Source organism: Lygodium microphyllum, chromosome 10, assembly GCF_053477565.2.
Source record: "Lygodium microphyllum isolate KBCC chromosome 10, Lygodium_microphyllum_v1.1.10, whole genome shotgun sequence".
NCBI lineage: Eukaryota > Viridiplantae > Streptophyta > Polypodiopsida > Schizaeales > Lygodiaceae > Lygodium > Lygodium microphyllum.
The window spans coordinates 128,666,084-128,680,006 of NC_141144.1; positions in this window are offsets into that span (position 1 = coordinate 128,666,084).

Below are 13,923 nucleotides of genomic sequence, written 5' to 3' on the forward strand. Positions count from 1 at the left end.
CTAAGGGCCAAGAAATTCACATGTAGATCATTAAAGAAGGGTTTGATTTGGATCCTTTGGTTGTCAAAGCTTTGGTTAATTTATACATGAAATGTGGTTTCATTGAGGAAGCATGAGACATTTTTGATGAACAACCAGTCAAAGAAACTAGCTTGTGGAATACACTCATTTTAGGGCATGTTGAAAATGGACTTCCTGAGTTAGCTTTAGATCTTCTTTTAGAGATGGAGGTGGAGGGTACATATCCAAATGCAGTCACAAGAATTTTATCTTAAAAGCTTGTGGTAGTGCTGGAGCATTAGGAAGAGGTTAAGATTTGCATGCTGATATTGTTAAGGATGGGTTTGAATAGGAGGAGTTGGTTGGAAATGCTTTGGTAAGTATGTATGCCAAATGTGGCTCACTCAGTGCTGCACACTTCATTTTTGATAATCTGTTAGTGCAAGATGTGGTATCATATGTAGTTATATTAGGATATGCTTGTCAAGGAGAGGCTACAGTAGTCTTGAAGTTGTTTGAAAGCATGAAACATGAAGGCATAAAACCTAATAGAATCATGTTTCTTAATGTGCTCTCAGTATGTAGCCATGCTGCCCTTACAAAGCAAGGTTGGGCATGCTTGGAGACTCTTTGTCAAAGCTATGTCTTTGCAAAATCTGTTGAGCATTAGAAATGTATGCTTGATCTTGTGTGTCGGGCGGGCCAACATTTTGAAGCTTTTGCAATGCTGAAAGTTTGCAACTAATTTCTGAATAATTTGTTGCATGGAATACAATTTTAAGGGCTTGAAAGTGGGGTGATGTGGATCTTGGTAAGAAAAATTTTAATTTTGTAATGTTGGATATAGATGAGATTGATCCCACAGCTACATATGTTTTGATGTTCAATGTCTATGCAAACTCAAACTTTTGGGAAGGTCATGTCAACATAGATTCATTAGAATAGTAATACAACACCAAAAGTGTGCTGAGCAAATCTTTAAAAGATCAGTATGACTACTGAGCATAAGACCAATGAGGACTTTGGTGCATGCCATGTGTTTGGGCTTAAAGTACAACAATTAAGTATATCATACCACTAGCAAGTCTATAGTGAAAATGTTTCAGCATACACATATGAGTATAAATGGACACCATCATTGCTAGAAGATTGCATCAAGTTGGAAGAGTACTCTATTCCCTATATATGTGATTGAGAATTGTGATCTAGTGGCTATGGGTCCGACTGTTAACAACTTTAAATTTTCAAGTTTACAAGGAGCCCATGCTATGTAAAGTACACAAATAGCATGTAGTATTTTCGGGTACTCATAGAGAGTTCATATGATGTTCACATTAAAGAAGATCCTAGTTACACCTATCCTGATTTTCAAAAAAGAGAGAGTACACAAAAATATTTCATTGATTGCAAACACATGTATTGTGTGTATGTGTACATTCTTGGTCTCAAACCAAAGGAGAATATGATCATACATTAGCCAATAATCACATCCACAAACATTGCCTTTGTGCTTGGACAACCACAAAAGAGCCACCCAATAATGTGAGAATGTCAAATCTCCTTTTTTATGTTGGCACAATAGCTATGTGTCAATTCTATGAAGTTACCATGGGAACTACTTATCTTTAGGAATAGATTTGTATTGGACCAACTTAGGTTCACATTGACTTTTTTGCACCCTGCGTGCAGGAAATTTTTTGAAGTGTGATGGTTTTTGAGGGGTCATCCCAGGTTTAGTAATGGTTTTCTTTTGTCATTTGCAGAAAAAATCCAAGGTTGTTTCAAAAAGCTCGAAAATTTGGTTTCAATTGCAAAAGCACGAAATCGAAAGCTCACAAAAATAACACAATCCAACAGGAGGTAGCAAGGGTATGACTGTTGGAGGATTGTGCATCATCTTAGGAGTGGCAAACATAGAACTTATTTGGAAGATTTTATAAGTTTTCTCTTGCTTATATTCACTTTCTTATTTGGTATCCTACTTGTACTAATAACCTTCTTTCTAACAATGCTACTTTGTTTTCCTTTCGACATTCACAAACCACAATTCTACAGATTTGGAGACTTGGTATGCAGAGAGACATGGTATTGCCCTCTGGACGAGCCTATTGTTGCACAGAGCCCTTCACGGTTTCTCTTCTCCCTCTATTTCTATCCCCCTATCTTTGTTTCTCTCCCTCTCTCTATTTCTCTCCCTTGCTATTTGTTTCTCTCATTCTCTCCCTCCCTCTCTTCCCCCTTCTTATCTCTATCTCTCCCCCCTTTCCCTCTCTATGTTTCTCTATTTGTGTCTCTCTTTTCTTCTCCTCTTTTTCTCTCTCCCTCTTCATCTCTCTCTCTCTCTCTCTCTCTCTCTCTCTCTCTCTCTGATTCTCTATCTCTCCTCCCTCCCTCTCTCTCTCTCTCTCTCTCTCTCTCTCTCTTTGTTTCTCTATTTTTCTCCCCCTCCCTCTCTCTTTTATTATCCTCTTTCTCACTCTCGCTATCTCGCTCTCTCTCTATTTCTCTTTCCTCTCCCTCCCTCTCTCTCTCTCTTTCCCCTCCCTCTCTATATCTCTCTATTCCTCTCTCTCATTCTCTCTTTGTTTTTCTATTTCTCTCTCCATCTCTCTATTTGTCTCTCTCTCCCTCCCTCCATTTTCTTTTCTCTTTCCCCCCCTTCCTCCCTCTTCTTTTCTCTCTTTCCCCCTTCTCTCTTTGTTTCTCTCTCCTCTCTATCTCTCTCTATTATCTCTCTCCCTCCATCTTTCTATTTCTCTCTCCCTCCTTCACTCTACTTTTCTCTCTCCTTTCTCTATTTCTCTATCCCTCTCTCCTCTATTTCCCTCCCCCTCTATTTTTCTCTCTCCTCCCTTTCTATTTATCTCTCCCACCTGTATCTCTTCCTCGCTCCCTCTATTTCTCTCCCCTCTCTATCTATTTCTCTCTCTCCCTTTCTCTCTCCTCCCTCTCTATATCTCTCCTTTCTTATCTCTCCCTCACTCTCTCCGTTTTTCTCTCTCATCACTCTCTATATCTTCCTCTTCCTCCCTCTCTTTATCTCTCTCTTCCCCTCCCTCTATATCTCTCTCCCCCCTCTCTCATTCTCTCTTTGTTTCTCTATTTCTCTCTCTTTCTCTCTCTCTCTCTCTATTTTTCTCTCCCTCCATATCTCTATTTGTCTCTTCTTCCCTCTTTATTTCTTTGCCATCCCTCTCTCTTCTTTTCTCGCTCTCTATTTTTCTCTCCCCCTCGTTTCCTCTCTTCATTTCTCTATCTCTCTCTCTATATCCCTCTCTTTGTTTCTCTCTCGCCCTCCTCTATCTTCCTCATTGTTTCTCTACCTCACCCTCCTTCTCTCTCCCTTCCTCCCTCCATCTCTTTTTATTTCTCCCTCTCCCTCCTCTCTCTCTTTCTCATCCTCCCTTCCTCCCTTCCTCCATCCCTCTTCTTTTTCTCTCCCTCCCTCTCCCTCCCTCTTTGTTTCCCTCCTCTTTCTCTTTCTCTCCTCCCCTTCCTCTACTTTTCATGAAGCCCCTCTCTCTCCCTCTTTCTTTCTCTCCCTCCCTTCTTCTCTCTCTCTCTCTCTCTCTCTCTCTCTCTCTCTCTCTCTCAATGCATCTCTCCACAAACAAAAATAAAGAGAGAAAATAAGAAAATAGAAAAACAAAGAAAGGAGATGCAATGTACCTACCTTAAAGGCTTAAGGATGAAACCCTCTGTGCTTCCCTCCTTCTTCACCTTTGCAGCTTCCCTCCCTTTTTTCCTTTGCGCTCCTCTCCTCCTTTATAGATGGCAGCAGCGATGGTGGACTCTCTCTCTCTCTCTCTCTCTCTCTCTCTCTCTCTCTCTCTCTTCGTTGAGCTCTCTCACTCTCTCTTTTGCAACTAGTTTGCAAAAATTCGTCGTTGAGGTTTTCAATGCTTTTTTAAAATCAGCATGTCGTTGCTATTTGCATCGCAAAATGTCACTATATAGTTTACAATTTTGCATCATAATAGGCGTTGCAATATGTGTCGCTACAACAAATTGCAATGTTACTAATTTTTGTCGAAAATGAGAGTACTTTAACACCATCCATTGAACCCCACACTACATGTCACCTTGAATGGCATGTGAAAGGAGATTGAGAGAAGTGTATGGCCTCTCTCTCTCACAACAACCCCATTAGACACATTGCATTCATGTGCTGCCACGCTAAATTAAAGATTTTTTTCATGTTTTTTATTTTTGAAATCTTCTTTGTTAGTTAATATCTCCCTCCTCGAGATTTTTTAAAGTAGTTTTTTGTCTTTTAAAAGATATTGGATTAATTAAAATTTTTAAAATATAGTTAATTAGTTTAGCTCTTCCCTCCTCCTTTTTCCACCTTGAGAGAGATATATAATATTTTTGGTTTTTTAAATGTTTTAAAAGAAAATTTTTTGTTACTTAATATCTCCTCCCCTCCATATTTTTAAAAATTAGTTTTTTATTTTTTCTAAATGGCAGTTGATTAGTTAAACCCCCTATCATTGAAAGATTCTCTTTAACTTTTTTTTTCACACTCTTTAGAAATCTTGGCATCCATTGAACCCCATGTTGCATGTCACCTTGAATGGCATGTGGAATGAGGATTAAGAGAAGTGCATGGTAGTGATGAACATACAATGGGTATAAACTGCTTTGACATGCCACACTTTGTTCCCTTCTGCACATTGTGCTCATATCCGATACATTTGTGTTTGTCTATCTATTTGTCTCTCTCTCTCTTAGCCACCCAATTCGACACGTGCACACATACATTCTCCCTCCCTCACCTCTTTCCATCCCTCTATCAGCCACCCCAATCCATGCATACATATGTGTATGTGCACGCATGCACGCACACACACACACACACACACACTCTCTCTCTCTCTCTCTCTCTCTCTCTCTCTCTCTCTCTCTCTCTCTCTCTCTCTCTCTCTCTCCCCCCATGAGTGCCACTACCCCATCCAAGCCACCATTGCTCACCTTTGCCAATCAGGAGAATGTAGTTACCTTTGTCTCCACCTCCATCTACATCTCCATCTTGTTGCCACATTGCATTCATGTGCCCCCACACTGAGTTGTTTTAACTTGGTTAATTTGTTTTTTAAAAAAAGTTCTTAAATAGTGGTTTTTGTTAGTTTATTAATAGTGTCTAATAGAGAAATTTTTAAAAAATGTTAATGAGTTTAAAACTCACCCTCCCCCTCCCCCCCTCAATGGAAGATTTAAGACTTTTTGTTCTTTTCCTATGTTTTTGGTTTTTAAATACTTGATCAATTAAAATTTTTATAAAAATGGTTAATTAGTCTAAAATTAACCATCTTAGAAGGTTATTATTTTTTTGCGTTTTAAATATTTTTTAATTTAATATCTCATCCCTTAATATTTTTTGAATTTATTTTTTATTTTTTAAAAAATAAATGATTAGTTAAAACTCCTAACATTAGAAGATTTTTAAAGCAAATTTTTCACATATCGAATCTTTTTTGTTATTACACAAATTTACTTAATAGCCCCTCCCCACCATGACTTCCCCCATGCCCTCCCATTCTCTTTGACCACACTTGATAATTTCTCTTTAAATAAATTACTTATTGCATTTCCTCCCCTACACACACAGATATAAAAACGTTTTTTAAAAATGACTTAAAGTTTTCTAAATTAATAGTTTTGAATAGTTAGCTAACAATTGATACTTAGCATTTCTTAATAAAATTTTTAATAGTTTAATGCTTATTTACTTGTTTAAGAAGTATAGATTATGTATAATGTAATGCTTATTTATGTTGTATTATCTATCATACTGTAATATATACTAATTATTATAATGTTTTTATATATCAATATTGAAAATTTATGATTTTAAATCATTATAATAAATATAGATATGTTGTTAATATTTATAATATTATTTTAATATGACTCGTTACTTTTTTAATGAGTTTCTCTTTCATATTGGTTCTCTCTCTCTCTCTCTCTCTCTCTCTCTAAATTAGTTATTTATGTAGTTGATTATTAAAAAAAAACTAATTGATAGTTTGAAACCCACACCTTTATAAGAAATTATTTTTTATTACAATTTTTATTATTTATTTTAAATATTTTTATTAGTTAATATGTCCTTTCATATTTTTTGAATTGATTTATTTTTATGATAGTTGGTTAGTTAAACCCCCTACCATTAGAAGGTTTTTCTTTATGATATATTTTTTAATTATTAAAATGTATCTAATAGGTGGTTCATATGCCCCTCCTCACTATGCACCCCCCTGGTGCCTGATCCCCCCTTCTCCCTAAGGAAAATAGAGATTAGTTAGAAATTATACTCGCTTGTGAACTGTGACACTAGTGAATGCCTGCAAAATGAAAGATATTTAGAGGAAGACGTTAGTTTGTTGTCATCTATTGAAGCATGTTAGAGGACACAACAATACTATTTCTTACTTAGGGGTGATACATTACTTTTATAAGATTAAGAAGTAATTGCAAACTTCATTCAAAAGTCAAATTGCTTAGGTCTCTCTCTATAAGGACGATTGAAAAAAATACTAAAAGAGAGATATAAGGGGAGGATCTTCTACAAATTCTTACTAGGAGTAGCAGTCATATAGATGATTGATAAATGACAGATTATGTGAATTTATTGTGAAGGGAGTGAGCCCAGAGTGGAAGCACATGAGCGGAAGTAAGAGCTATCATGGAAGGAGCAAGAGAGAGAGAGGAAATGTGGGAACTCCAACAATCACGATGTGTGACTGGCCTTCCCTTATTCATATGTCATTGAAAGAATAAAGAATGAAGTGACAATGATGGGCACTCGACATTTGCAGTGTACAAGTGTGCGAGTATTGTTAGTGTAGTAATACATAGGCAACTAGGCATTGATGCCTTTACCCCCAACAACGTCCCACTTAAAGGTGAATGTGTCCCTAAGGAGGAGAGATTGAGAAAAAGGTGACAAAGCATAAATGTACATAAGTACAATAGGACGAGGAAAGACGTTATCTCATCCAATGCCCATCAACATCCTAAGGAAGGCAAAACTCTTCGTTGAGAGACTTTTTATGAGTAGTTTTGTAGGATTTTGGTTAGTTGAGATCTTGACAAGGTCAACAGAATTGCCCTTTGTTGGGATAAAGGGCAGTGCCCATGCCTGCCCTAAGGATTGGGCTTATACATGACTTATATACTTATCTGAAAACTTTATTGAGTTCTCTTGAGTATCACAAAACTACTGTGTCATTCTCTCTCTCTCTCTCTCTCACCTACATCTACTGCTTCACTCCTTTGATCTCCGCATTTAACAAAGTGGTATCAAAGCGCAGGACTTGGAGCTGGAGCTTGGCATTGTGGAACTAGAGCTTGGCAACATGGTCTATAAGTCTTTTTTTGAATTCTCATAGGTTGCAGGACAACCATAGCTCAAGTGTGTTGAAGGACCTCTATTTTGTCAGCAACTCATAGAGGCTTGTGTGGGCTTTGTGTAAGCCCTCTTTGGCTCAGTCTATGTCCCTCCTTGGGCTCCATTGACTCCACATAGTGATGCTGCCCTACCTGAACAATCCATGTTGTTTGCACTTGTAGACATCAAGCCCTCTCCTGGCACTTTTCAACATATCCCTCATCATAGGCAATTAAAGAGAGCACACTTGAGCTCTTGGATGCTTGGTATTGAGTCCTCGCATTGACATGTTGGTCCTGACATTGGCTTTGAGCACCTACCTTCAGATTTGGGATTGTGGTTTACATAGTTTATGAGCTATAAATAGTGCATCACATATCTTTGTGTGTCTGATGCATACATATCATGCTCATTTGATGGCTATTAGATGTCGGTGGATGTTGGATGTCTCAGGGATCATGTGGCATTATCTTGAGGTCATTTGGAGCTAATCTTGGAAATCATTTTGCTCAATTTGCAGACTTGCTTGTGGCTAGAATACAAAGTCCACATTGTGCAATTTAGACAGCTCTGTGTCCTTTAATGACATTGGTCCTTGGATGTGCATGTTGATGCATATACATGCTTAAGTGATGTCAAGACATTGAGGAATGATATGCCTATGTATTCAAGTGCATTTGGACTGATTTTGACTTAGATTTCACTTAGTTTTGATAGGGATTTGTTGGCTGGAACATACAATGTGAATGCTATTTTGACAGTACATGTCTCATGCATTACTTCCACGCTTGATCTCAAGGGTTCGGAATGATGTATTGATGCTTGAATTTGATGTCATGTATGTGGAAACAACCTTGGGAAGATCTTATGCTTGTTTTGAAGGATTGAAGTCTTGCTCTTGACTGTCATAAAACTACAAGTCATAGGAATAAATATGAGAGAGTCTTAGCTTGAGTCGGTAGACATTTTTTTGGTATTGGATTACCCGCATACACTTAGGGAAGAGATTGGACATGCTTTATATGTCATCTTTGGGCTGAAATGCATCAGTTTGTGTAGACATTTGGAAGCTATAAACAGTGGACAACAAGTCTTGTCTGCAAACAGGTCATACATGCTATTGTCAAATGCTTGTTGGACATACATTGATGTATGTAACTGATTCCTTATGCCATTGATATGTTGGGATATGATCAGTAAACCGATATGAATCACAGATCTTGGAATCTCTCGCTGGTTGAAACTTATTGTTCTTCTTGGTCACTTATCTTGATATTTTTTGGCTTGCATCTATGTACTTTTGGGCTTGAACTATTGCTGGAAGTAGTGACAGTAGCAATTTACTACACATCAAGAAGCTTGAAGGAGCACACAACTTTGCAGTTTGGCAAAAGCAGTGCTATAACATCTTATTGCAAAAGAAGTAGGCAAAGCTGATCAAAGAGAAGGGGATAAAACTAACAAATGTAGATGAAGATGACTTGGATGAGCTGAATGAGTTTGCTCGCTCGACCATCGAGCTGTCAGTTTTCGATGCTTTGTTGTTCAACGTAGAAGGGTTTGATATTGCTTATGTCATTTGGATGCGATTGGAGGAATTTTATGCCCGAAAAAGTGCTGTAAGAAAAGTCTACTAGCTGAAGAAAATCATGGATTCGTGCATGAAAGAAGGCACTGCCATGTCTTCTAACCTCAGTGAGTTTAATTCTCTTTTCAGCCAGCTTGTTGCCTTGAAGTTCAACATTGATGAGGAGTTCAAAGCTACATTCTTGCTATGCACTTTGCTAGAGAGTTGGGATACTTTTAGGACTGCTATGAGCAATTCTAATGCTATGCTATTGTATTCGGATGTAGAGAGTGTTCTACTCATGGAAGAAATGAATAGGTAGAACAATGCATCTAGCACGTCGTCCAATGCTTTGCATACTAGAGGCAAATCACAGCAAAAATGAAAATTTGATAGCAAGGGATGAAATGAATCCCGTGGTAAGGATGTTGAATGCTATCTGAGTTGCACAACTCATGAATCGGACCATATAGGATAAGATCCGCACAATGCTATCTTATGCTGCATTACCCCATAGCTTTTGGGTAAAGGCTGTTGTGATAGCCATTCATGTGATTAACAAGTCACCAAGTAGGTCTTTGGGGGGGAGAGTCCATTAGGAAGAGTGGTTAGGCAAGCCACCTTCTTATGCTCGTTTGTGAGTGTTTGGCAGCGAGGCTTTTGTGCACATATGGAAAGAAGAACTCAACAAACTAGAACCAAAGTCCTGTAAATGTATATTTCTAGGATACAGTGATGAGGGTGAGATGGGGTATTGGGATCCCAAGAAAATAAAGATAGTACACAGCAATCATGACATCTTCCATGAAGATTGCATGCATAAGCAGCCCAAGAAGACTGAGGAAGTTAGGAGGGTTGTTTTCAGGGAGGATGTACCTTTTAGACAGTCGTTTGTGTCCAGTGGAAAATAGCATATACCTGCTATAAATGACTGTGAAAATGTAGGGAATGGTGCTAGAAATGAGCAACAAGGTATTCTTAGGATGATCCACAGTTGCAACAAGAAAATATGTACTTAGGATAGCCAACATGGACTGGATAGCATGCTAAAATTTCAGGATAACAGGCTGAAAATGTAGCTTTGCAACTTCCACATCTTGCAAATGGAAGCCTTCGCTCCATAGCTTGACTCGACCATCGAGGCCACCTGATAGGTTTGTTCATGGTACATCTTGCAAATGCAAGCCTTCACTCCATAGCTTGACTCGACCATTGAGGCCACCTGATAGGTTTGTTCCTGGTACATAGATGTCATGGTTACTGACTGTGGTGAGCCGTCATGCTTCAAGGAAGCAATGACTAGATCGGATAGCAAGAAGTGGTTCAAGGCCATGTTGTTGAAAATGGAATCACTTGATAAGAATGGTACTTGGGACTTGGTGCAACTGCCTAAAGGGTAGAAAACTCTTCCATGCAAGTGGATTTACAAGATGAAGGTCACTTCTAGTTCTTTGTCAAAGTTCAAAACACGGTTGGTTGAAAAGGGATACAAGTAGGAACATGGAATTGACTTTGATGAGATCTTCTCTCCCATAGTCAAGATGACTACTATAAGAACCATTTCGGGATTGGTTGCAAACTGAATATATGGAGCTCATACAGATGGATGTAAAGACTACATTCTTACATGGTGATATGTATGAGGACATATATATGTAGCAGCCTGAGGGTTTGTTGCTAAAGGCAAAGAGATGATGGTCTGTAAACTGAAACACATATTGTATGGGCTGAAACAGAAACAGTGGGATAAGTTTGATACTTTTGTGCAGTCTTAGGGCTATCAGAGGATTCAAGTTGATCACTATTGGTACACCAAGAAGGCATCAGATGGCAGCCTGATTATCTTAGTTCTGTATGTAGATGACATGCTGATTATTGGCAGGGATACTCATGCTTTGGATTCTTTGAAGTAGAATCTACATGGTAGCTTTGACATGAAGGAACTTGGTGATGCAAATCACATTCTTGGGATGCATATACTCAGAGATAGGTCGAAGGGTTACTCTATCTGTCTCAGTAGGAGTAAATCTCCAAGATTTTGCTGCGTTTCAATATGGAGGGGGGAAAGCAATCGGAGTTCCATTGCCTCCATATGTGAAACTCAGTGTAGAGGATAGCCCTACATGATAGGAAGGCTAAAACGGCAAAGATTTTGTATGCTTTAGCTATTGATAGTTTGATGTATGCCTTGGTTGCTACACGTCTTGACATTGCCTTTGTAGTGGGAGTGGTTAGAGGGTACATGGCAAACCCTGGCAAGAAGCATTGGGAAGCAGTGAAAGGTATTATGAGATACCTCAAGGACACAAGGGATTTGTGCATTTTCTTTGGTAAGCAAAAGGCATTTGTCATTGGCTTTACGGATGCAGAATATGCTAGACATGTGGACTATAAGAAGTCCACTTCATGGTATGTGTTTACCTTCATAGGAGGATCTGTTTCTTGGATATCCAAGCTATAGAAGTGTGTTGCATTGTTTACTATTGAGGAGAAGTATGTGGCTGCCCACTGAGGCATGCAAAGAGGCCTTATGGTTGTCATGTTTGGTTGCTGAGCTTGCTATCATTGAGGTTCCTGTCCTCCACTATGATAGTCAGAGTGCTATCATGTTAGCACAAAACCCTGTCTTCATGTGAAGACAAAACACATACATGTGAAGTATCATTTCATCCGAGGGAGGTGCTTGACAGCAAGAGCATTGAGCCAGTTAAGGTACACATTGATGATAACCCTATAGACCTTCTTATGAAGGGTTTCCCAATAGAGCGGTTTGCCCATTGTAGGTAGATGATGGGTATTAGATAGGTATAGTCTCTTTCAGCTTTGTACATACTTAAACTTAGTTGATTCTTTTCCTCTAAATTTGGGCACATTGCTTTAAGGGGGGAGGTTGTTGGGATAAAAGGCAGTGCTCAATGCAGTGCCCATGCCCACCCTAAGGGTTGGGCTTGTACATGACTTATATACCTATCTAAAAACTTTATTGGGTACTCTTGAGTACCACAAAACTACTGTGTCATTGTCTCTCTCTCTCTCTCTCTCTCTCTCTCACTTGCATCTACAAATTCACTCCTTTGATCTTTGCATTCAATACCCTAAATGACCTCTTTGATGAAATAGTAATGCACCTCAATGTGTTTTATCTTCACATGGAAGACTAGATTCTTGACCAACTAAATAGCACTCATAGAATTTGAATGTAGTGCAGGGACAACATCAATAACATCAAGGTTTGCCTGACCAAAGAGACTCCTTGTAAGCCTTAGTAGCTAAAACATACTTAGCCTTGGTAGTAGAGAGGGCCATGCATATTTGCACCTTGGACATCTAAGAAACAACACCTCTAGCGAAGTTGAATATATAGAGAGATGTGGACTCCCTACTATTTGCCTGTCTTGCATAATTATAGTCAATGTATCCCATGACTCTTGTATCCTAGTCACCATAACATATGCACACAGCTGTTGTGCATTTCAAGTACTTCATAATACCCTTTAAGGGAATCCCAATGTTGTCTACCAAGTGTAGCCATATGCTATGTCAGGATGAGTTTCTATTATGGCATACATCAAACTGCCCATTGTGGATGTATAAGGGATTTTGGCAATCTCAACTTTCTGCTCCTTAGACTACAGACAATTGACCTGACTAACCTTAATATAAGAAGGAAGAGGGCAGCCAATAGGCTTATCATCATGCATATGAAGCTCCTCAATGACTTTTTGGATGTACTCCTTCTGTGCAAATAAAGGGGCCCCTTAGAGTGATCACGTGTGATGTGCGTCCCAAGAATATATGCAAGGCTTGTTTCATGTCCTTCATCTTAAATGTCTGCTTGAGTTAGCTTTCAAGGCATTCAGCTCATCATGAGTGCTCTTAGCAATAAGCACATCATCCACATAGAGTACCAAAATCATAAGACTACCATCATGAGCCTTGTTTCTGTATAAACATTGATCCATAGCACTACAACTATATCCTCACGAATGCATAAAAGCATCAAATTGTGATACCATTCCCTAGGTGCCTACTTAAGGCCATAAAAACTTTTTCTCAACTTGCACACTAGGTGTTTCCTACAATTTTTCTCAAAGCCCTGAGGCTACTGTATATAAATCTCACCATGCAAGTTCCCATGTGGAAAAGTTGTATTTACATCCATTTGATAAAGATAGTTGAGCAACCAATGTTAGTACCAAGTGTAGGGTTATAATTTTGACCATAGGAGAAAAGAATTCATTGAAGTCAACACCATGTTCTTGCTTGAAACCCTTAGCTACTAGTTTGGCCTTATAAGTAGGCTTAAGGCATCTGGGCACATTTTTAATTTGTATATCCACTTACATGGCAATGCCTTTTTGCCACTAGGCGGCAAAGGAACCAAATATCGTGTATGGTTTGTCTGTAAAGGAGTCAAACTCCAACTACATAGCCCTATCCCATGAGCAATTATCATCTTGGTGCATGGCCTCATCATAAGAGAGAGGTTCACTTGCATTTTTCACCATAACATAATCCGTAGAGGGCATAAAACGCTTAGAGGCTAATGCCTAGCTCTAGTAGAGTATCTCAAAATAGGCAAATCTTGCACAACAAGGTGGATCTTGGACCACTGGAGCATCAACTATTGTAGGCTATTTAGCTGGCCATATGGGAGTTGGAGGCTCCTCCTAAAAGATCACCTTGTGCGTCTCAATGACCTACTTGGATTGCTTATGCATTTTTTCCTCATGGAAAACTACATCATTGTTGCTGATAACTGAAAGAGCATGCGGATCCCATAGGCGATAGCCCATCTCACTTGCATCCCCATAATCGAAAAAGATACATTTCATAGACTTAGGATCCAACTTATTGCACTTGTCCTTGGGAGCATGATAGAATGTCTCACAAACAAAGATGTGCAAACGAGCATATGATGGAGGTTTTCTAGTCCATACCTCCTCTATAACTTGGAAATAAA